Source organism: Magallana gigas, chromosome 7 (assembly GCF_963853765.1).
Source record: "Magallana gigas chromosome 7, xbMagGiga1.1, whole genome shotgun sequence".
Lineage (NCBI taxonomy): Eukaryota > Metazoa > Mollusca > Bivalvia > Ostreida > Ostreidae > Magallana > Magallana gigas.
This window is the reverse complement of record NC_088859.1, coordinates 26,191,798-26,213,996: the sequence shown is the minus strand read 5'-3', so window position 1 is coordinate 26,213,996 and position 22,199 is coordinate 26,191,798. Positions and strand designations below refer to the sequence as shown.

Here is a 22,199-nt window from a genome sequence, read left to right as displayed (position 1 = left end):
ACAATTATCGATTTAAACGTAAATCTCCTTATTCAAACTCTATGTTCCACTTAATCTTCGGTATTGAATATGGCTTCTCCAGATCCAAACATCTTATTCGGTGTGGACTACTCAAACTGCATTCAGTTGATAGGTAAATTGCTGACATGTACGGCTCGGTAGACACTCGGGTTTTCCTCAAGTGATACCCCATAATGATAGCCAGAGTAAATTGTGAAGATACGTTTAAATCTGCTCCTATCTGTTTTATATCATCCGATTGATCCAGTGTCAAAAAAAATATTCTTGTCCTGCCTGCAGAAACGTTATTGACCTAGTTTGTATCCTTTAAGTGCAATAAAATATTTCTGTACAAATCTCAAGGTTCTTTTTAAATGAATCTGTTTTTTAAGCAAATGATTTTAATTGCAGATAAGCATTTTTAGGAAAAAGCCCGTAATTGCAATGACATTTGATGTAGAAGTTTCAATATCGGATTCATCTCTCCGATTTCCTTTTCAAAAGCCTCGTAAATAAATGTAATTCGGTAAATCGTCAAAGATTATGGAGACAAGGTCTTTCCTTTTGAAGTTCTTCTCAAACTTCTCTCAGTTGACTTTTTTCTATAGAAAGGTGTAAAAGTAAAAAAGAGAAAAAGAACATAAAGAGAACACCAGAGCCGATTGGAATCTGACATGCTTGTTTGCCTGCTAACCGTTGTGCTCCTCCAATGGATGACCAAATTATTGGTTACTTTGTGTGAAGTAATGATAGAGCTGCCCCACTTGTGTTTTTCAGCCGATTTGACAGATAGTTGTGCACTTAATGACTGCATGCTTAATGGACATAGAGAAGGGTTGATGGTAAATGTAGCAGGACTGTACGTAAAAAAAAAACCTTTGCGGCTGTTGAACTCTGTGGGGCTCTTCCTTATTTAGAACCTAAACCTAATTAATCTAGTACATCGCCTCATTGAAAAGAAGGTTTGGGAGATATATATTTCGGTGTGGACATAACAAGGATATATGCATTAGGTTTTTGAGGCGGGACCATATCAGAAGTGGTAAATCCCAGACGTGAGCAGATTTTCGTTACATAAAATTCGTAATCCTGTTTTAATTGTCTAACGACCTTCTCATCCTGGGTGTACAGGGGAGAGAGGATCAGACATGGAGATGTGCTGCCTGATAAGCCCAGGTAATTGTTTGCCTTTGAAAAAAGGTATAATCCACCAGCACTATTAGCCAGATAAACTGCACAGACAACCAGCTGGTTCCTTTAGAGCAGTTAGCAGATCGGGAGAGCTGGGTTCTCTTTTGGAACAATACAGGTTCCATGTTCTACAACACTGATCTGACCTCCACAAGTGAAATGGTTGATTTACACAAAGGTTACTTAGTGCAGTTGGGAAGATTTGCACTCTGAAGTGTCATCATTAAAATAAGGGGAGGAGGGGGGAGAGGGGAGAGAGTGGTTTGGGGGGGGGGGGGAGGAGTTGATGGGGGCTTGAGTTCTCAAACAAGGTTTAGCTAGATTTAGTAATTTGACCTCTGTATAAACCTTTTGTCATGTGTTCATGCAAAGCATATAGAACAAAATACATGTAATACTAAAATTAGTAAAATTAATGAAAAGAATACACCTTTTTCTCCTCCCTTTTTTCCAGTCAAGTTCCAAGAAAAATATGCATGTAAAAGGTCATTGCGAAATAAATAATGGATACATAATGAGATGTTCTGGTTTTTAGGTACTTCAGGTTTTGATAAATAATACTGAACTGGAGTATGATCTGTTGTTACTATTGAAATTATGCAAATTTGGGAGTAATTGAATCATCCATCAACATCCTGGCACTTCTGTCTGTCAGCTTGTGATCAAAACATCTTGGAGATCGGAGACTGTTAACGGCAATATATAAATCAATAGCTAATCAAATCAAACATCGTTTTATTGGTTGTCAGATTCTTCAAATTTTTATTTTCTTCCTTTCATTTTAGGAATTTAAGTTGAGTGGTACCTATTCCATCTTCACTCGATTATTAAAATTTCTTGACTAATTACTCTAAGTTGATTGTAAATATAAATATGGTTGAATGTCCTTGCGAATATCATTAACATTCAGGTTTTGTTGTCGTATTATATGTTAATGTGTTGGTTTGCTGTATAATTTAGTACACTTTGTGGCTTTCATTTGGAACCATTGATAAGTTTGGGGATGAAGACACAATAGTATTTTGTGCATCACAAAAGTCTTATTTTGAGTCCAAATACATGTTTTGCATTTGAAAAAAAATTATAAATTATTAAGTTAACCAAAGCTATTTTTGTTTTTCATGTTTATTTATAAACAATAAACTAAAACTTAAGTCTCCAATGGCAATTTGTACTGAATTTAGGGTCACGACATGCAATTTCAACATTCACATGCAAGCGCTCACGAGAACAGGTGAAAACATGATTTTTACTCACTCTGTAACACAAACATACCTACAGCATTGAAAAAAGTTTATATTTTTTTATTTTACTTGAAAATAAAAAAAAATCTAAATATATTTGAAGAACCTAGAAGAGAATTTAAAAGAGTAAGGTTTCCCAGATTCTGAAATTTCACTTTTCCAAAGATGTTGAAGTTGATTGCCCTAGATGATAACTTTATAACACAATGGCTTGGAATTTATCAGATCTGAAGTGTTACTGTTAATCCGGTGGGCAGCTGACATGCACGTAAATGGCCTCTGGAATTTGAATAATCCCTCTGGTATCTAACCAGTCGATCTTTTATTTCATTTTATTTTTTTGTTTTATTTAAAACCTTTAGGTCAGCTTGTAAGCTTTCATTTTAAGCATAGAGCACTTAGCGCTAGGGGTCATCAGAAACAATACAATCATAAGGGACGCATTACAAATGGTTGTGAGTGGGGGTTAAATGATTTGTCACCTCTTATCTGAGCTTGTATTATTTTCATCAAAACTCAGCCACACTAAAGTGCCAAATATAAACAGCGTGAGGCAATCACACGCATTCCTCCCGGCAATTGTCCGAAGTCAAAAGTCTCCGAGGTATCGAGTTCCCTCACCCCGCAGTTGCCATCTTTTGTTGATGACTGGGGGACCAACCAACAGTCTATGTTTGGACGTGACAGGTTTCGCAGAGGCACCAAATCGGAAAACTGCAGGGTTTACAGGGTCTGGGGGATGTGAAACGTGGTGGGAAATTTTTTTTTACTTTCTGATTCATATCTGATATTGTTTTATTTCATTATTTTTTTCTTACCCTTTGACAGACCTGTTGGAGCTTGTCCTTCCCATAGACAAAGTGGTTAATATGTATTAATATCAGATATAAGATTACTGACTTGATTGGTTTCTGAATCAGGCACGATGAAATCACTCGTGTTTAATAACAGTTCACTCCAAAATAAAACAAGTTGTAAAAAAGGAAAAACAAAAGTTGGGGGTGTACTAGCCAACTCTTGATTGATTGTTATCAATGGGTTTTAGCTAGATTTTGGTTGTAGATTTTCGCTTGGTTTAAGTGCTTTCCAATCAAGGAATTTTACAGGAACACAATATATGTTGCAATACAATATGTCTGGCCCCACACTGACACACTAATCCAAGTTTCCAATCAAGAAAACCTGTCAAAAGGTCACTTCTACTTTTAGATTTTTTTTTTTTAGAATTATTCTTCCAAATTTCTGAATCATTAATCAGATAAGCTTTAATTTGTTGAAGCTTGATTTCGATTATTTGCTGTTATAGCACACACAATGCTTCCAGCGTGAGATTTTCTTTTTGCCTTGATTAATTACGGGTTTTTATACTCAAGCAAAATTTTTTTTAACAAGTTTCGCAGCTTAAAATTTTTTTTCCCAGGGAGTCTTGTGTAATTCGCCTGATAGGTTCTTTAGGGGGATATGAAGACTAAAACTATTGGGATGAGAACCCTCTTCGGATCTAGGGTCCACTTCATAGAAACAAACATTAAGTTAGAGTCGAGCGCCTTGCTGATCCTTCCCAGTGTGAACTCTGTTTGAAGAGGATAAAAAAGTTGGTGCGTTACTCTGTCTTCAAATAGAGTTAGTGGCCTTGATTGATTACATGTACATGATACAACACCTGAAATTTTCCAAAAAAGAAAAAAAAAACATCTTAAAACCACAGATGCAAACAATTTGTTGACAATTTATCTCTTTTTCAGTTATGGGTAATATTTAGGCAAATATGTTTTTTATACGTTTTTTGTTTTTTTAAATCTTGTAACTTTTGCATGAAGAAATACAGTAAACGTAATAAAACCAATAAAGTCTAGAACGTAATTGATTTCTTACCTGCCAAAATTTAATGAATTTCAAAATGTTTATGAATCAGATATTGTTCTACTTTGAACTTTAATCTAGGGGGATTTTTTTTTATGATCCATACTCGTGTGATCAAAACCGAGTGTCACCTTGGCAGAGAATATCAATTTATGTAGAGGCAGTGAACGTAGAATATAGTTGTCACAGAGACCGGGGCAAACTTTCTGACATTTTATGGCTTTTTTAGTTTCATTTGGTTTTCTGCAGACATGCACTCCCTGAGCTTATGAAAAAAAGAGACAAAAAGACAATTTTTTTGTTCAAAATAATTGAGGCATAATAATTGATCTGTATTAATTTGTGGTTATTATTCAGGAGTGAATCAAGAGAGAAAAAGGTAAAAATATAAAAATATAAAGATCAAGAACTTATAAATGTTAATATTTGAGTTTTTTGTTTCAAGTTGCAAGAAGACATTTCATAATCAGCATTTTTTTATTTGGTTTTGAATTGGAATTTTTGACATAAATGGAGCTAATTCTGCTTGACTTAATCTTAACAGAAACCTGAAAGTTCAGTCAACCCTCAGGGTCACTTTATTGGTACCAGGCATTCATAATCAAAAAACTGATACATTAAAGAAAAAATTATGTATGAATTATGATACACAAAGGTTTTTGCCCTATGATCACCTGGTGTTTTTGGTTTTGAATCTATTAGCCAGACAGAAAAATTAATGTCAAGAACGTATCTGAACTTCGTTAGCGATAACCTTGTTTTACAATGAACTTTTGGCCTAATTTTTTTCTTAATTGACTAGCAGTCAAAATATCATTTCATGATATATCACCTGAAATTTTTTAATTCTAATTCTCTTATCGTTCACTCATCGTTTAATTTTCTTCTGAAAAGGTCTAACTTTTAGTTTTGCAATGCGAAAGCAAATTAATAGCATGTTCATGAGTTTTCCAGAAATTGCAACTAGTATATTTTTAAAAACAGGGTCAAACTATTAAAGGGTCATATTGGGACACTTAATATCAGTTGTAAAAAAAAAATATGAATGACATATATGTTACATAAAATTTATGAATGAAGTGCGTTTCATTGATGCGAGCTGTCTAATTTCATAATTGCATGTTTGTTATCAACAAATCAAGATGGGGTCAGAAAATCATATTTCCTCTGAAAAACTGCAACATCAGTTGGTGTCATTGCGCACAACAGCAGATCTTGCAAAAAACGGGCGGAAATATGAAATATAGACGAGCAAGGTCAAATGGTCTAGATAACATGGGCAGATAGAGGGTGTACTTCGGAGGTTTTTGGCCGTTTTCGTGAAGTCGATACCCAGCATCCCTTGCTCCCATGTTCCGCCACTCCCTTGTTTTCCTATAGATGTGGTAACTTTCATTGATGGTATAACTTACAGGGCACAACCCGAGGCTAAATAAAGAATGGAAGACGGGATGTGTCGCATAGAATTTTCTCTGACCTTGCAAGTATCATAAGAAATTGTGCAGAAAAGTGCTAGGCTACTTTGGTAATGATCTGTCTTTCCTTAGAATTTATTAAAGTTACCTGAAACCTGGGAAAAAAATTCTTGATGAAAAGAGTACATACATACTGTATGACCATGCATAAAAAGTTATACATGTACTGTATTCTTTGCTCCACATTTTTCTTTTTCCAAATTTTAGTCTCTTTCCTCACAATTGAATTGCCAACATGCAAATGCAATGAAAGTAGTGGTGGGTTTTTTTTTCTTTGTATAAAAAATATACCGATGAATTTCAATACTGATGCCTATTTTGTATTTATTACATATTAGATAATGGAATAAGGATAATAACGTGATCAGTGTTGCATGCTGGTTACTGAGGTGTGTTTTGGATTATTACGGAGTTTCACCTCATCAAAATCATGGCTGCTCTCTAGACAGCTCGGGGAGTAGCTTATCATAATTCCTTTTGTCAGTCTCTTTTCATGCAATATGCTGTGCAGTGAGCAAATAAATCATAAATTAAGCAAAAATTAATATGCTCTGCATGCAGACGGTGTTGGGTAGCCAACGGTCTTTACAAGCGGCCGCTCTCCAACAATACGATGTCAGTCTGGGACAGACAGTCGTAGTGTAGAATGACCTATTGCTAGAATAAGCTGGAGTGTTTAGTCGACAGATTTCACAGATATACATGTTACACTTGGCTTACGGTCTGTTTGTGAGCAGGAAATGGTTACATGGTACTAGAACCAAATAGAGATATTCCCTGGTAATGGACACTGGCAACTTGACTATAAGCTTTTATTTTTTTATTCGGCAATACCCCTCCTCTTTTGAGGTTGTAAATTATACGATATCTAACTAGCAATTATGAAATCCTTGACATGCCTTGACCCCGCAGACACCCGTGAAAATCATTTTTTTCGGCAATGTATTTCATAACCACAGTATTTGAATTTGACCCAGGATATACCCTGGGAATTTGATCCCAGTGCTTGGAAGAACAATTATTATGAAGAGTGACAGTCTAATATCCGTGCATCTAATCTCTCAGATATGCATTATGATATAAGCTGTGCCGGATCCAGTAAAGAATCAGAAAAGACTGATGATATCAGGTGATATCTGATAAAGCATTGCTACCAACCTCTCTCATTCATTGTATCATTTCAGGTGCACAATCAAAATATCGGGGACCTCACGTCTCGTGTTGCAAGAAATGCAATAAGATGTGCAGAACACACATTATATATTTTTCAATTAAATTTATCTTCCATTTAAAAAGAGAGATGGATTTATGCAGTTTGGAGATGACTTTATTTTGTTCCCGTCGGTATTTACCTTTGCTTCAATTTATTCGATGATGATGTCAAATTACCGAACCTGACATCTTTATTATTTGGCGGAGGTGTGAAGAGAACAAACCACTGCAAGCGCACACAGAAAAAAAGTTTAATGATAGAAATGATGACTGGTTATGGAGCCTGATGCCACACCAATGTCTGCGGGCTCGTTAGACATACAGGCAGATTGCGTTATCTTTGTATCAGTGCAGAGGGGTTTTTTGGGTAATAAACCCTGTGTGTGGTAGAATTTGAAGTCTTGCCTGTACAGTTTTACTGACAACAATTAGAAATGGCCCTCAGTTTTTCTTGTTCCTGTTTATATACTGACAAAAAACTAGAAACTGCCCGCAATTTTTCTCTGGTGGGGCTGACATTGCAAGCATGGCAAAACCACTGAAACCACATGCATTCACCTTCATCAAATTGTCACGATTTTTAATCCAGTGCTTGCTGATCTCTGACAACTTTTGACCTACCGTCATTATTAAAGTTTTCTGTTTAAAAAATGTAGAATTTTTGTCTATTGAAAATCACCGAGATGTGTAAAATTATCTAGATCTGGTGAGAGAATAATTGCTTGCAAATGTTTCAACTTACAACCATTGAAAAAAAAAAAGAGAAGAAAAAATGAAATGAAAAATAAAAACGCTAAATCTGAAAAATTCTGGCAAGGTATTTTGTCCCAACATTTTGTATATTCTAGCAGTTAAAAAACAAATCTAAATATTTATTTAGTATCTGATTTTAATATCATTTTCAAAGAATTTTGAAATTAAAATTGGGAGGAACTTGTGAAAAGTAACAGGTTTACATGCAGCCGAAAATTTTTGTCTTTCTGGAACAAACATGTTGTTGTTCCTGCCACTCACTGCGCTGAATGAGAAGCTACAGCAGCGAGAGACTTGTCAAATCGCCGAGCATTTATGTTATCTCCCCCTTATTCTTCCAGCAATAAACGTTCCATTGGCAAGCGATTACATCGATGGCATAAGCTCATTTTCCTCCATGATTGTCATGTCACTTTGACCAGTATCTCTTTTTTTCTGGTATTTTGCAGAAGAATTTTAAAGACACGTCTGAAAAAAGGGAGAGGAGGGAATTTTTCGCAAAGCAGAGAGAGAGGCGCTCGACAAGAATATTATTGGGCTCTGGAGATTGATGTTATGCGAGGCTTCTGGGTCGCATATGCCATAAATCCTGGTAAAAATGAAAGAAAATTATAGATTAGACATGAAATGATTTCACGGTGATTTTTCTTCCTTTGACAAATTAAATTCCATGAATTTCATTGAGCACATTCATCGGGAAACCTTGCATGATGAAATACAATTTTGAGCAATTGAATTTTGCCTTTAAACTTGATAAATGGATAGCATTTAATTTTGGATATGAAACAACTAAAATTTCACAGGTGGATGATCAGGGTAGTTTTTCATTTAGAGCTACGCAATTTCTCGTCCAAAATTTTTCAATATGTCGTTTCGTTTAATGATTTCTGGTTGACAAATAATGCGTTTTATCGACACATGTTAAAATGTTTGACAAAGAGAATTAGAAGTTTCTTGCATGTCTAGAATTTTTATATCTTTTTTGGAGGCCTTTTTCGTACTCCTAAGACACGAAATTTGGGGGAGCTTAATGTGTAAGATTGAAATTTTGGTCCAACACCTTACGAGTGCACCTCCTTTATGACGGAGCAAACATTACATAACGGGATTTTCTTGAAAGCTCCAATCACGGATACTGCGACACAAGTTTGCAACTTTTCAATTTCTGAAGACAAAAATATTTGGAATACAAAAAATTCCAATCTGCACTTGTTTCTATACAAGTCAACTGAAATTTAGAAATTTTCATCCTCTGTTTACATTTGATAAGACTTTTAATGCAGTAAGATTTGCACGCTCTTCTCGTATTTGAAAACTGAAATAAAAAATTTTTATGTCTGCGTGAAGATTTTTTTTTCTGAACTTTAAGAATCAATAGTTTTTGGGGAGTCATTTTAAAAAAAAAAATTTTAGTGATAATAAAGTTTTATATACTTTTAAAAAAAAATAAAATTGAAAGTAATAGATCTTAACTGTATAAATTATCTTGAGTTTAAGTATAAGAAAGAAAACAATAGCTGCCACTTCAAAAACTGTATTATGGTTAACACCCTAACTCTCACCACTTTGTAGATGGGGCACCACTAATGACCCATCATTCCTAGCTTGACATTTTACAAGAAACAGGAAGGGACCAATAAAGCTCTGAATGAATTGTCTCTTTTTGTAACTAGAAAACTTTTACAAGTCTTTTGGAGCCTGATCTTAGTGGCAGCTAGCAGGTCAGTAGAAATTTATGGTGGAGGGTTACTAAGGGAGGGACTCGTGATGTGGACAGGGCTTGTTTAGGGTGGCCGCTCCTCTTTTTCCTTCGAATTGTCCAGCTTCTGGTAGGTTTATTGGAAACTAATTGCTTGGAACTAATGACTGGCATCTAATTTGAACTCATCTCTTGGGGATTTTTTTTTCTTCCTTTTGAGTGTCTAGTCTATCAAAGAAGTTAAAAGAAAACTTTTTACAATGACTTCAGAGACTGTCCAGAAAATCTTTGATGCACTATGGGTATTGAAGATTTTTGCTGTAAATTATAAATTACTCAGATTTATAGGAGCACTAAGGAGGATTCATTACTCAGTTGTTTAAAGGCCTGGTTAGTGTATATATGTACTAGCTAGATCTTTCTCTTTGATTAGTGGGTATCAGTCTCTTGACTTTTCTTCTAACTTTTCTACAGTATGTTAATCAGTTTCACCTTGAGCAAGCATACATAATGCAGGTACAAGGCGATCAGTGGTGATGAATTCTGGGTGCTGTATCGTTCATTTTTTTCGAACAAGATTACATGTATTGGCCCAGGGATCGCAAGGTGTATAAATCACGCATGTTTTTCTGATCACTTGATACATTGATCTCATTAGTGATTGATTTCTAATTAATCTGAAACCACATCTGAATACTTAATTTCTTTCAGAACTTCAGAAACTGAGCAATATTATTTCATCTTGCACTGAAATAGAATCAAATGGTCGGGCTTAATTTACACTTGCTTCATTAAAATCCCAAATTATGTATTTCAACATCGTATCGTGTTATTTTGTTGATTGATTGTACAATTTTTACACCCAAGTTGAGCTAATTCAGTTGATGCAATGGAATATGAATCAGCTAATGCAATTGAATGTAAATTTTTAATTTTTTTATCTTTATTAATCCAGCTTTCAGGAATCTTCTTTTAATTTCTTTTTTTTTTCTTCGTCGTGCTACTTTTCAAAAATTTATGGTATAAAAGGAAAGATTTTGATTAAGTTGACAATTTTTGCTGATTAAACTAAATTTAGAAAGGAAAAAAAAAATCTGGAGCAAATTTTGATAGATGATCAGGCCATTCATTACAAAATATTCAGACCAAAGAAATTTAGTTTATATTTAGATAGGAATTTTTTCCTTTTTAAGTGTTTTACATCTTTTTTCTGTTTTTTGTATCTTTCAGATATATGCTTTTAAATGGAGAGAGAGAGAAAGAAAAAAAAAGGGTGTTGCATCAGGTGATTGACAGATGAAATTGGTTTAGTCACGGTACAAGATAGTGACCACATCACCCAGGTTTTTACCGGGCCTGGGGGTAGAACACGACCCTGGAGGTAAAACACGTACTAACTGTCGGGACAGGGCCGTGATTTATGGTCCACTAATCACCGGCCCACAAAATGCCTTCATCTCTGACAGCTTGTATGACATCTTCATCATCATTAACGGTAAAGGGAGACACTCTCTCAAGATTCACACACAACCTGTAGGTTATACCTTAAATATATGATACCTTTACTTGAGTTTTAAAATTTAATTTTTTTTTTAATTCTATGCTATCTCCTTCTTTGATTTATAAATCTGCATGAATACAGTGTTACTGATGGAATTAGATAAATGCAGGCTAATTTGATTATTTTGATACAGAAATTTTCTTTCTTTCTCTCTCTCTCACTTATAGATTGACTGAATATCAGGAAGTTCCTTTGGTATACGGTAGATGAAATACACCCTCCCCATTTTATTGAACTGTATAGATTAAAATTCCACTTCCCACCCACTTCAGGTTGTTTGGAAAATAGTATCGAAAATATTTATTAATCTTTTGTCTTCTTGATGTTACCCCCTACCATGTCTAGTGAAAACTCTCAAGTGTACCCCTCAAAGGTCCAAATCAAGAAAGCAAAAGCGATACAACTGTTCAGGCATTTTCAAAGTTTGAAAAAAAAATATCTTGAGAATTTGCGATAATGATTATTTGAACCCTGAGAAAAAGTAGATCTAATTTTCCGGGGGAGAGAAAGTTTGTTTATGTCATAAAATTCAGGCAAAAATGTAGAAGCAGCACATTTATATTTATCTTCAAAGTAGCAGACAATACTAGAATCAAAAGAAAACACAAGTGCAGCAATGTTTCATTTAAAGATACGTTCAGGATGGCACTGGGGGAAATTATTAATTACAAGTGTCTTTGCAATTATTGCGTAGAAGGTGTACAAACTCTGGTAACTGGAGGTATAAAAGCTCTTGAGGATGACAACATCACAGTAATAGGAACTTATGTTTGCAGACGCTTTCTCCAATATCCTTGTGCTTGAGATTTGTGTTCCAGCTATCGAAAGAATCGGGAAAAATATCTTTGACAGTTAATAGGTTGAAACCGCAAAGAACCCCTCATGTTTGTCTCCATTTTCACTTGCAACTCTCTTGCAGTTCGAGATTAAAGTTAATGACTCTGCAGTAAATTGCTTCAAAAGTCTCTGCTCCTTTCTTTCTTTCTTTTTTCTCTCTTCTCTCTCTCTCTCTCTCTCTCTCTCTCTCTAAAAAGTTTAAACATTGTACATGGGTTTGGGGAACTTTTGTAAGAATTAATGATATAAGAAATTTCTAATTCATACCCACACATAGTAAACTGATACTGGGATCCATTCAGTTCACCTACCAACAACCAGAATTTAATAAAAAAAAAAAAAAGTAATACTATTAACATGCACCACAATTAGTTTAAGGGTAGGTTCTCCATTTATAATTATTGTTGCAGTGAAAGGTCTTTAACTGCTTCGACAAAAGTCGGGTATAATATGAATTAGCTGAATCAAGTGTTTATAAAAAATGGATCAATTTTCTGGTTGCTTAAGCAAGCTAGTTGAGCTAATACCAGTCATCAAGTGATTGGCATAATCTCATTGAGAAATGCTGGGGTTAGTAAAATAGATTTTCCCATATGGACCATTGACTTGGCCTAGCATTGTATGTTCGCCCCTTAGTTTAGGGGGAAGAAGTTTTTTCTGAGTGGAGATTGGACCAATGTATAGTCTCAATTAAGCCCCTGCCACCTAGGGGTTCTGCCTAATTGGGTTCAGCAAGTTGAAAAGTATTTCATCCAGATTTCATAATGTTCCCTGACAGGTCGAAAAGAGATTGTATGAACATCAAATTAATTTCCATAGAAGATGGAGTTTGTAGTCTTGAAGTGTTGAACTCGACTTCTGTCAGAATTATAAAGTTATTGACTGGATATTGTTGCTTCGCCGCAGGCGGTAATAACTGAATGGTCAGTCCATGAAGGGGCTTGCACTAGGACCCACTACAATGGGCCCCGCCCCCTCGCACACCCCCAAGTCTTTCAAACTGCATTGATTCAATGCCTGTTCTCACCACTTTGAAAAAAACATTTTCAAGACCCCACAATGTCAGCAGATAAATCTCACCTGTTTATTTTCCTTTTTGAGTATAGAAAGAGCTTGTAAATAATATATATAATATATAAAAGATAGTAATATGTGGGTGCAATTTTCTTTTAAGTATGGTATAAAAAAAAATCATTAGAGAAAATATTGTGTCCTTGTCTTATATAGATAATTTCCATCACTGCATCAGATGGCTGACTAATGTATGATTTATGAATCTGAATATCATTATTGTAAAAGAAGAAAAAAAAATCCAAGATTTTTTTTGAAAATTATTTTAAGACTTCATTATTTCTTTTAACCCAAACAGCCCTGACTCATATTTCTGAAGAAAAAAAATATGTCAGGAGCTGGTCCAATGTTATAGCTTGGTTGTGTGTAATTCGGTACAAGTTGGCTATTTAGGCCTGACTTTGATTAATTTGTTAACTACAATGGAAGGGGGGGACTAGAGTTACCTACGAGAAAATACAAGGTGCAATAATCGAGTCCACTCTTGATGTATAGCATTTCATTTTTCATTTTTTTTTCTCTCTCTCTTTCTTTTGATACAGAGTAGCAGAAGTGAGGTCAGATTAGCATAATACATGTCATATCCCGGTGTGTGTGATTTACGAGCACTCCGTCTCACCCAGTAAAGGGCCTTACAAGTCGTATCATATGGTACCAATAGGGGAGGGGAAGAAAACATTTGTTGCTGTGAATGCCTTCTTAACTCTATAACTGTTCGAGCTGTATGGAAAGAACACACCATGTCAAAAAATGAGTTAAAAAAATAATACTTGTCTTAGCTAAACATGTTTGGACAAATGATAAATATATTTTTTTTCTTCAATCTGTATTCAAACACAAACTTTAAACTTTAACCGAGTTTTTTTATTTTAAATTCTTTCTTTGGGAGAAAACGTGTTGGGTGTTTGATGGTTTGGGAGGGACCAACTGTCAGTGATCATGTGAATTTGCCTCATCTTTAATTTTTTTTTCTTTATTTTATTTTGATGAGCCATCACTGCCCCTGCTGTCATTCTATGTGTTAAGGAGTTGTTCAGCTGGTGTATTGACATCAAAGAAACTACACCTGTCACGTGACCACCAGTCTATTATAAGCCTCATATATATACAATAGGTGATGCACTGGAGATATAGTACACTCCAAAAGCATTGCTTATCTTTTAGGTGTCCTCATTTCCTGCTCAAATCATGTAAAACAAAAATAAATCTCTTTCCCTTTATAAGGAGGGATATTCTAGGTAAATATAAACTAATGTACTTAATAGGTATATTTCTTTGGTGTAGAGGTCTTTTAGTTCCTTCACAAAAAATTCTAACGCAAAGTACAAGATAGTGAGAAAGAAAGAGAGAGAGAGAAGATGGAATTCCTTAAATCCTAAAATTAAGGCTTACTTATATCTAAAAGATATACATCAAGGAGATAAGAGGAGGGTAGAACGTATTAAAGGCACCCGGCTCTTGAGTTACATCAGATGAAGGGATGATAGCATTGAGAGGGGTATATAATGACAGAGAGAAGAGATAAGTGGACGGTTCTAATTGGTTAAATGCTGTATCATGTGACAGGAATGTCTCTGCTCGCTGAGATATCTGGTGATCTGTGATTAACACGTCGGGATCGAGATGCCCGGAGTTCGGTAACAGTAGTAGTAACACTTAGTCCGTCAGTCCCTGATACTATTAGCGACAAAAGGGGGCAGGTACAGATCGCCAAGTACTCACTGCCAGGGCAACTGATACTGACAACATTGTACGGTCTTTCCCCTTTATCTCAAATGAAAAAAAAATATTATTTCAGTTTATAGATTTCCAATTTCCAATTTATAGAATTGCAGATTTTTAATTTATAGGTGAAGTATTCCATATTTTAACTTTTTTTAATAGAAAAAATGATATATGAAATGTACTTCTCTTTCAAAAATGTTCAATCAAACATCATGAGGTCCGAATAATTAACTCGGATTTCAGATGTCTGCAATAGTTCAGGGTTTGGCTGTATAACGATGGCCTTGATTTCTAGGTCTGTGTGTCGGGCCCTGGGCAGGAATTTTTAAATCATTTTTTCTGCCGCAGACTCTTAATCTATCGATGGAATATTCAATGCCCTTAATGTAATGAAGAATTTTTATGAAAGTTTTTAAACAATATTTGCGTTTAAAACTGGTGCATCTTCATTAATATGATAATTGGTCTGTCACCAGCTGACTGAATTGTGAGGGGTATAAAGACAGGTCTTGTTTTATGTGGGGACAATTTTAACTGCATTTCTGTAACATTTTATAATCATAATTCATCTTATTGATGGGCTTGTGGAATTTGATTACCGACTCTAATGGCTTTTTAACATCGGGTTTTTTTTTCAATGATCAAACACCTGACACAAAACATTTAATATTGAAAAAAAAATTCTGGAGGTAATTTTGTGACAAAGTCCAATTAAGTAAACAAGTCAACTGTGCAGCGCTAATATAACGAAAGAAAAAAAATCTATTAAAAAACCTATTTTCCGTCAGTTTGAGCAAATTAAATCTTCTCTTCAAAGCATTGAAAAATAGGGAAGAAAAAAGAAGTAAATGCCGTTTAAATATTATAATAACAAAATGTAGTTACATCCGATCTCTGCCCGCAAACCGAAATCTCAAACGAAGGATCTTGGAAAGAATCAGTTTCATGTAAACACATATGAAACTCGTATAGCATTACCTGAAGGGGGGAAAATCAGGTACAATGGATTAAGAAGAGGCTTAGATATTTTAAAAAGAGACAACAAAAGACATCAATTAAATGGAGAGGGTATTGTTGGAAAACGATGACCAGGATATAATACCCGCTACTCGTCTTACTCCTGATGGACCCCTCGCCGCAGTTCCCCACGGGTAATGATAGGCTTTCTGTAGCACGGGGTTTAATTTTAATGGGATCACTAAACCTAGACCCATCCATTTGCCGTAAAAAAAAAATAAAATAAAGCAACGAAAAGCGTTTGTCAGCTTTATCGTATGGGGGTACTTGAATGAGTTATCACTGAAAGAGAGAATAGAGCGAGGACAGTAAATAGGGGATTTCGGAGCCAGCGCCCAGGTGTTCGTTGACCACACGTGTGATGATGACGTCACGATCGTTACCTGTGGCGAAGTGCCGTAACAGGTTATGATAATGATGGTAATGCACCGCGTGACCATTGTAATGTGAAAGTAAGGTTTCGACTGTCGTATTCATCATTAGTGCAAAAGGTGCAGACATATATATGCGACCCTCTGCAAGTTAGCGTGGCTTTCTTGAGGTCATACATGCACTTATAACGTCATTGACAGAAGCAAACGTTTCTTTATCGCAAGGTTTTATTGAAGAGATAAGGGGTCGTCATAGCTTTCGCAAGTCATTAATAGTCAAATGTGAAAGTAGGAAGGGTTTGCTTTTATTTTATTTTATTTTTTTGCAGCCGCAGACGTCGTTAGACGTTAAGTTCTATCGAAGTTTGTATCACATTGACCTGCCCTTGATAAAAGTGTAATGTCGTTGCATACAAAATATTTAATCTGAGAAACCCACAAGTGAAGACAGGGGAACAGACGTTGTCAGGGCCGATTAGTGGGGAGGATTTATCATGATTTGGCTGCGGGCTCCTGGGAGTCACGGGATGCAGAATGCCATTTCACTACATCAGTCCCCCCACAGACGTGACATGATAGCATGCTCAGAGTCCTTGATATCCCCCACCAAATCTCTGCTAGATCTCTTGACTTTTAGAGATAATTCTGTGTCGTGATGCATTTGTTATCCCGACAAGGTTTTTACGTGTGTTGCACTTTTTTTTCAGTTGGATTTTAAATGTCGTTCTTGACTTCAATAAAAAACTGAAAGAATGAAAATAAAAAGAGGGAAAGAAGGAAAAATAAAGAAATTGAGAAACCGAGTTCCAACAGTAGTGCTATCTGGTTCAGATTTTTTTTTTGCAAGTGGGACATATATGTGATTGGTTGTATAGATTTCGGACCAGTTTGTTTGTACCAGACAGATGTTTTATTTAGCTTATCAAATGCTAGCATGGAGAAACGTTTTGTAACATTTTCCCACAATTTATGTCATGAAAAATCCGATTTGATCAAAATTTTAACATAGTTTCCCGACTTCTTTTATGATAGTATTTCAACATTCCGATGATCTGCATAAATTTTTTTTATATTTATTTTATTACATTTTATATCAAACTTAGATATCGATATTGACGCGTTTTGAGGACGAGGTCCCAGACTAGAGTCTGTCCATGAAATGTTATCTTTAACATGATGCGTATTAGGTTCGAGCTTAGGTACTGTGTAAATATTTGTGGAGTGTCGTCGACTCTATTGATATATTTATCTGTTAAATAGATCCAAGTTTTTATTTGTTGATTTAGCTTATTGATTTCGGTAAATTTAACAGTTTTCCTCCACCGTTGAAATCCGAAAATTATTCCAATCCAAAACGTTAAGGGCCCCTGGTATAACTCGCTAACAAGGCAATTCTACTTCATAGCAAAAAACAAAATACTTCAGATAGATCCCGTACTTGGTTCTTTATAAATTAATACATTTACATATGTTTCCTAGATTGTAAACTTTATAACCATTTATGTGGTTTTTCTTTGCAGTGTATTAAAGATGGCAGATCATAGAGAAAATATGCCTTTTAACACACAAAACTGGTTTTCATAATGGTTTGAGATTGTGTTAGATTCTGAGATCATTGTGAAAACTGATTTTGTAACCACACTCAACTATAAACCGTGTCAACGTGCCAGAACCGACGTCAAACGTGGTCAACGCTGGGAATTTATGCTAATGAGCTACTCTACGTCAGACGAGCAGAGTGAGCGACCTCTAGCGGATTCCAGGCCGGGTCATCTGTGGTTGTTTTGTGTATATTTGATTGTTGCATTTTAATAAATTTGTTTACATAATTCAAAAAGCGTCGGTCTTAATTGTCTACTTTTTCGCTCTTCGTTCCTAATTATGTCACTCCGTCTGTCAGGTAGTGGTGCCATGTTCTCTCTGTCAAGGCGAAATCTGTGTGGGCTGATTCTGAAAAGACTTTGAAGATTACAAGGTCACCTGGCAAATTAGAAAAAAAGTTGTCTTTTCCCAATAAAACCAAAGATCTGGGACATTTGTTTAATTAATTAAAAAAATATATAAAGAATTTATGCTAGCAACAAGACATTGATACGTTTTTCTATCTTTTCATTTCTAAACCCAGTGGCATATATATGTCTCGGCTTTAAGTACTAGCTAATATTTTCAGAGCATTGCTACTTGCATAAAGATTGAGAAGTGATACAGTTGAAAAGTGGGATAAAACAAATCCATTTTTCAACAGTATCACTATAATAGACAATAAGCTGATGGGTGTAATTGCACGGATGGACTTCCTACGTCTCGCCGCCGCAGTATGAGTGTCTGATTTCCGGAAGAAGGTCTTCATCGTGTGCAGAAATAAAACGACTGTTGTCTCTTCATTTAAACATTGATTTTGTTCATTGTTTAATATCTATCTGTTGCACTCAATATAGTACTTCTGTGGTGCGGAGGGAACTTAAAAAAACTTGCGACTTAGCTGGTTTTTAGGTCACATTAGTTACTTGGGTTGCTAGTACCAAGTGCCGTTGGTTTTTGTCCTGTGTCTGTGGTTGTCGTCCGTTAAGAATATCACAGTTTATAATATTTCTCTTTGAAAATACACACGGGGGCAAAATATGCAAATGGAAAAAGGCGAACATTTATTGAATCGTCATCTCTTCTACCACACATTTTAGAAAGAAATTAATATATGCAGGGTTATGATGTCCCATTCTTTTGAAATGAATGGCCCTCGCTAGGACGGGGCCAATATGAACATATTGCAAAGATGCATTTTATCTTAATACTTCGTCTGAATTCCAGTTATATAGTATTGGTGATTCCTTCGTAAAAAATTATAATAATGATATGATGTATAAATAGACAGAGTATAGTGAAATATTATAAATAAATTGTTAATTTCCTGAAAGGCAGATATGATGATACCTTGATGACTTAAAACATTACATTTGGTAATTTTTGAAAACTGGACATCTTTTTTTTTTTTAAATGAAGCCTGAAATCTTAGTTGGAAAAGGTGTGCAAAACCTCCCTTTTAATTCAGGTTAACAACATGGCCCGTGGGTCTTATGTTTTAGTGATGTATATACACAATGTACAATAATGAATAAGATTGAATTAAAGTTATGAACATTTTCTAGTTTTAGTGTACTGTAACAAACGATATATTAGCACCTTTTTGGCTCATGGATATCGCGAAAACAAGATTTGATTTAAACTGTTCGATATACACATATAACAAGGTTCTATAAAAAGAAGAGAACAATTAGTTTGTTTGGTCATGAGTTATTTGAAGAGAATTTCTTCTAGGTGGCATCTGGTTTTGAATTCAAAAGTCGACATATGGATATACCGGTATATGAATAAGTAGAATACATATTTAACAAATGCATATCATTTTTTGTTGTGTGTTTGATAGATTGCTGTTTAACGCATCATTGAGATTATTTTATTCATAATGAGACATTAAAAGATGTCGATTTAGACATGAACATGACGTTCTGTGTCATTGGGTGGCGATGGATCTTTGTCGTGCTAACATCAACTGTAACTTTTTTAAAAAGCCTCTTGGCGAAAGGGCTATACGAACCTACCATCCCCTTTTGGCATTAATGTATATAAAGTTTATCTAACTATCCGTGCAAATGCATATGTCGTGCGCGGATCTTCAGAGGTATTTTAATTTCTTTTAGAAGAATATCTCTGTATGAAGATAAAAGAAAATGTTCAATTCTTATTGCTTTAGATATATGGAATTTTTCTTCACTAAATTAAAAGTTATAGCTTAATTAACACACACTTTTCAAAAATTTAACTTCTAACTGTCGATTTTTAGGTTGTCTAAGACCTCTTTTAGCAAACGAAAACCTCCATCCAACTACAGAGGTGCTATCATGATCTTCGCCTGTATGTGAATTTACTTAGACAAGAAGTGCGAAAGTAATGAATTAAACAATATGGGATGATCCAAACAGGAATAGAATAGCAATTAAGAAAAGTGATTGAAATCAAAATATATGTTATGCATATTTCATATTGATTGCGTATGTCAGTTCAACGAGATGATTTTTAGGTCATCAAATGCCTACCTGTGAGTGATGCATCATTTGTGTTATTGATTGTTAATGAGTTATGTTTCAAAAAATACTTTTATGATCTTGCAGACAGAACATGCTAACATTTTTTCCAGAAATCTCAGGTAGGGTAATGTACGTTAGTTGGAATATTTTTAGAAACGGTAGTTTGAAAGTGTTTTTTTTTCCTTTATTAAATTTCACTATACTGAGTTTCTGAAAAGAACGGAAAACTTTGATTCTTTAAAAGAGGAAATGGTACCCAATAGTGCAAAATATGTCCTACAAATTACGTCACAGTGTCGAAACGGGGACAAGGATGTCCTTTCACATAAGAAATAGATGTCTGGTTTCTTTCTGTATATGTAACACTTTTTTTTTTATTCTACTGTGTAATTCAAGGTTAAAAATCAACAAAGTTGAAAAAACAGTGCCAATGTAATACCAGTTTCAGTTAAAATCTGGTTTTAGAAAAATCTGGTTTTAGAAAACGGTTCATAGTTTGATGTTTGTTGCCCTTCCAAAATTACTGTATTTTTTTTTTTACATGCCACCCATTTTTCTGATCACGACAGCATCTTCAAATTCATTGCAATTATCCAGAAACATTAATAAAAAAAACAACAAAAATCTATTTTCTGCTCGTTAAATAATTATTCAGGTTATGCGTCTGGATAAGTGTTTAAAGTGGTCAGTTCTTCTTTTCTGGCATAGAATTTTAAGAAGGCTCAGTGGTCCACAAGTTAACCATTTGAGATACCTGAAAATTTTAGTTATGATTTGTTTAGTCAAAAACTAATATTTAGTAAAGAAAAATTCTAAAATATTTTAGCTTTTAAATATGGCTGCGTTACTACATGTATATATTAGAACCATTTTAACAAGAGCTTGGACTTTGGGTAGTTGTGTCAAACAGCAATGTGACGAAGGCCTGTCTATTTCATTGCTGGCCATTCAGCCATGGCTCTTTGAAATCAACAAGATTTGTCTGGCTTTTGAGCTAAGACTACACAATCGGTGTATATATTTCGCTTGAAACCGCGTCATTTTAACTTGTTTTAACGCAAGAAATAGATAGCTACGTCCAACCGAAAGTCCAAGGTCTTGTTAAAATGGTTCTACTATATATTCATATAGAGGTCTTCTTCTAAAGGAGATCAATAAGGTCTAAAAATGGCCACGTCCATCCAGTCTTCTTTTGTAGTGTGAAAGTTGTGCTTCTGCTGCAACTCGGTAAATTCAAATTTTATTCAAGATCCTTACAAAACTTTTAAGGTTTTTATACATGACTTGTACAAAACCCATGCATACATTCAAATACAAAATATCAGCAATTCTAAATAAAGCTGGATTGATACCTGCTCTTTTCAATCAAATATTGACTTTTTGTCCTTAACTGTCTCTTGTGTACCTTCGGAAAACCGCAAACAGACCCGAAAAACGGTCTCATTTCTGGTTTAGTCGGGCGAGGAAAGTGCTGCACTCTTAATTATGAATAATCCAGAACTAAGAGATATTTTAATGTTATACTAGAAACAATGTGAAGTGTTCGGCGGACAAGATGGTTTTAGGAAATATGATTACGAATAAATCGTATGATAAGCGTTATGACGTCCCCTTTCCATTTCCTGCAAACGCTTCTGTAGCTTACACACGAGGGGAGAACAAGAATTGTCACAAGTCTGAAGTAACTTGTACTTGAAATTAGGTTTTCACAGAAGTATCTGAAGGAGAGGTAAAAATTTGGGTCTTTTTTCTTTTAAATACAACCAATGTCTTGTATGTAGAGTATATTAAGATCTCGTTTACACGGCCTTTCTGTATGTGCGTGTACTTTTTTTTTCAAATAAAATGCGCAACATTACTATCATGTATAATAAATTTGATTATCACAAATCTAATGTTTTGTATACGACAGTATGGATTGGTGTTTTAGGTTTATCGGTTGTCTGTGCAATGTGTCTCCATGTCTGGTTGTGAAATTGTTTGATAACAACGCCCCCTTCTCCCCTTCCCCCATTTATCCAACACAGGAAGGGTAAAAGATGTAGACGGACCCCTAGTCACCCCTTCCAAAACCCCCATCCTTATTTCCCCTGCA

General features: G+C 35.0%; 1 long non-coding RNA gene across 4 annotated transcripts in view; it reads left to right on the top strand.

The window, feature by feature from the left end:
- LOC105340514 (uncharacterized) overlaps positions 1-17,856 on the top strand; it is a 53,192-nt gene extending 35,336 nt beyond the window's left edge. For 3 of the 4 annotated variants that reach the window (XR_010707807.1, XR_010707806.1, XR_010707808.1), the window contains 3 exons: positions 8,188-8,330; positions 10,668-10,970; positions 17,540-17,856. This is a non-coding gene — a long non-coding RNA (uncharacterized lncRNA). The remainder of the gene's footprint in view (positions 1-8,187; positions 8,331-10,667; positions 10,971-17,539) is intronic. The other variant, XR_010707809.1, reaches the window with a different exon arrangement.
- The last annotated feature ends 4,343 nt before the right edge of the window (positions 17,857-22,199 follow it).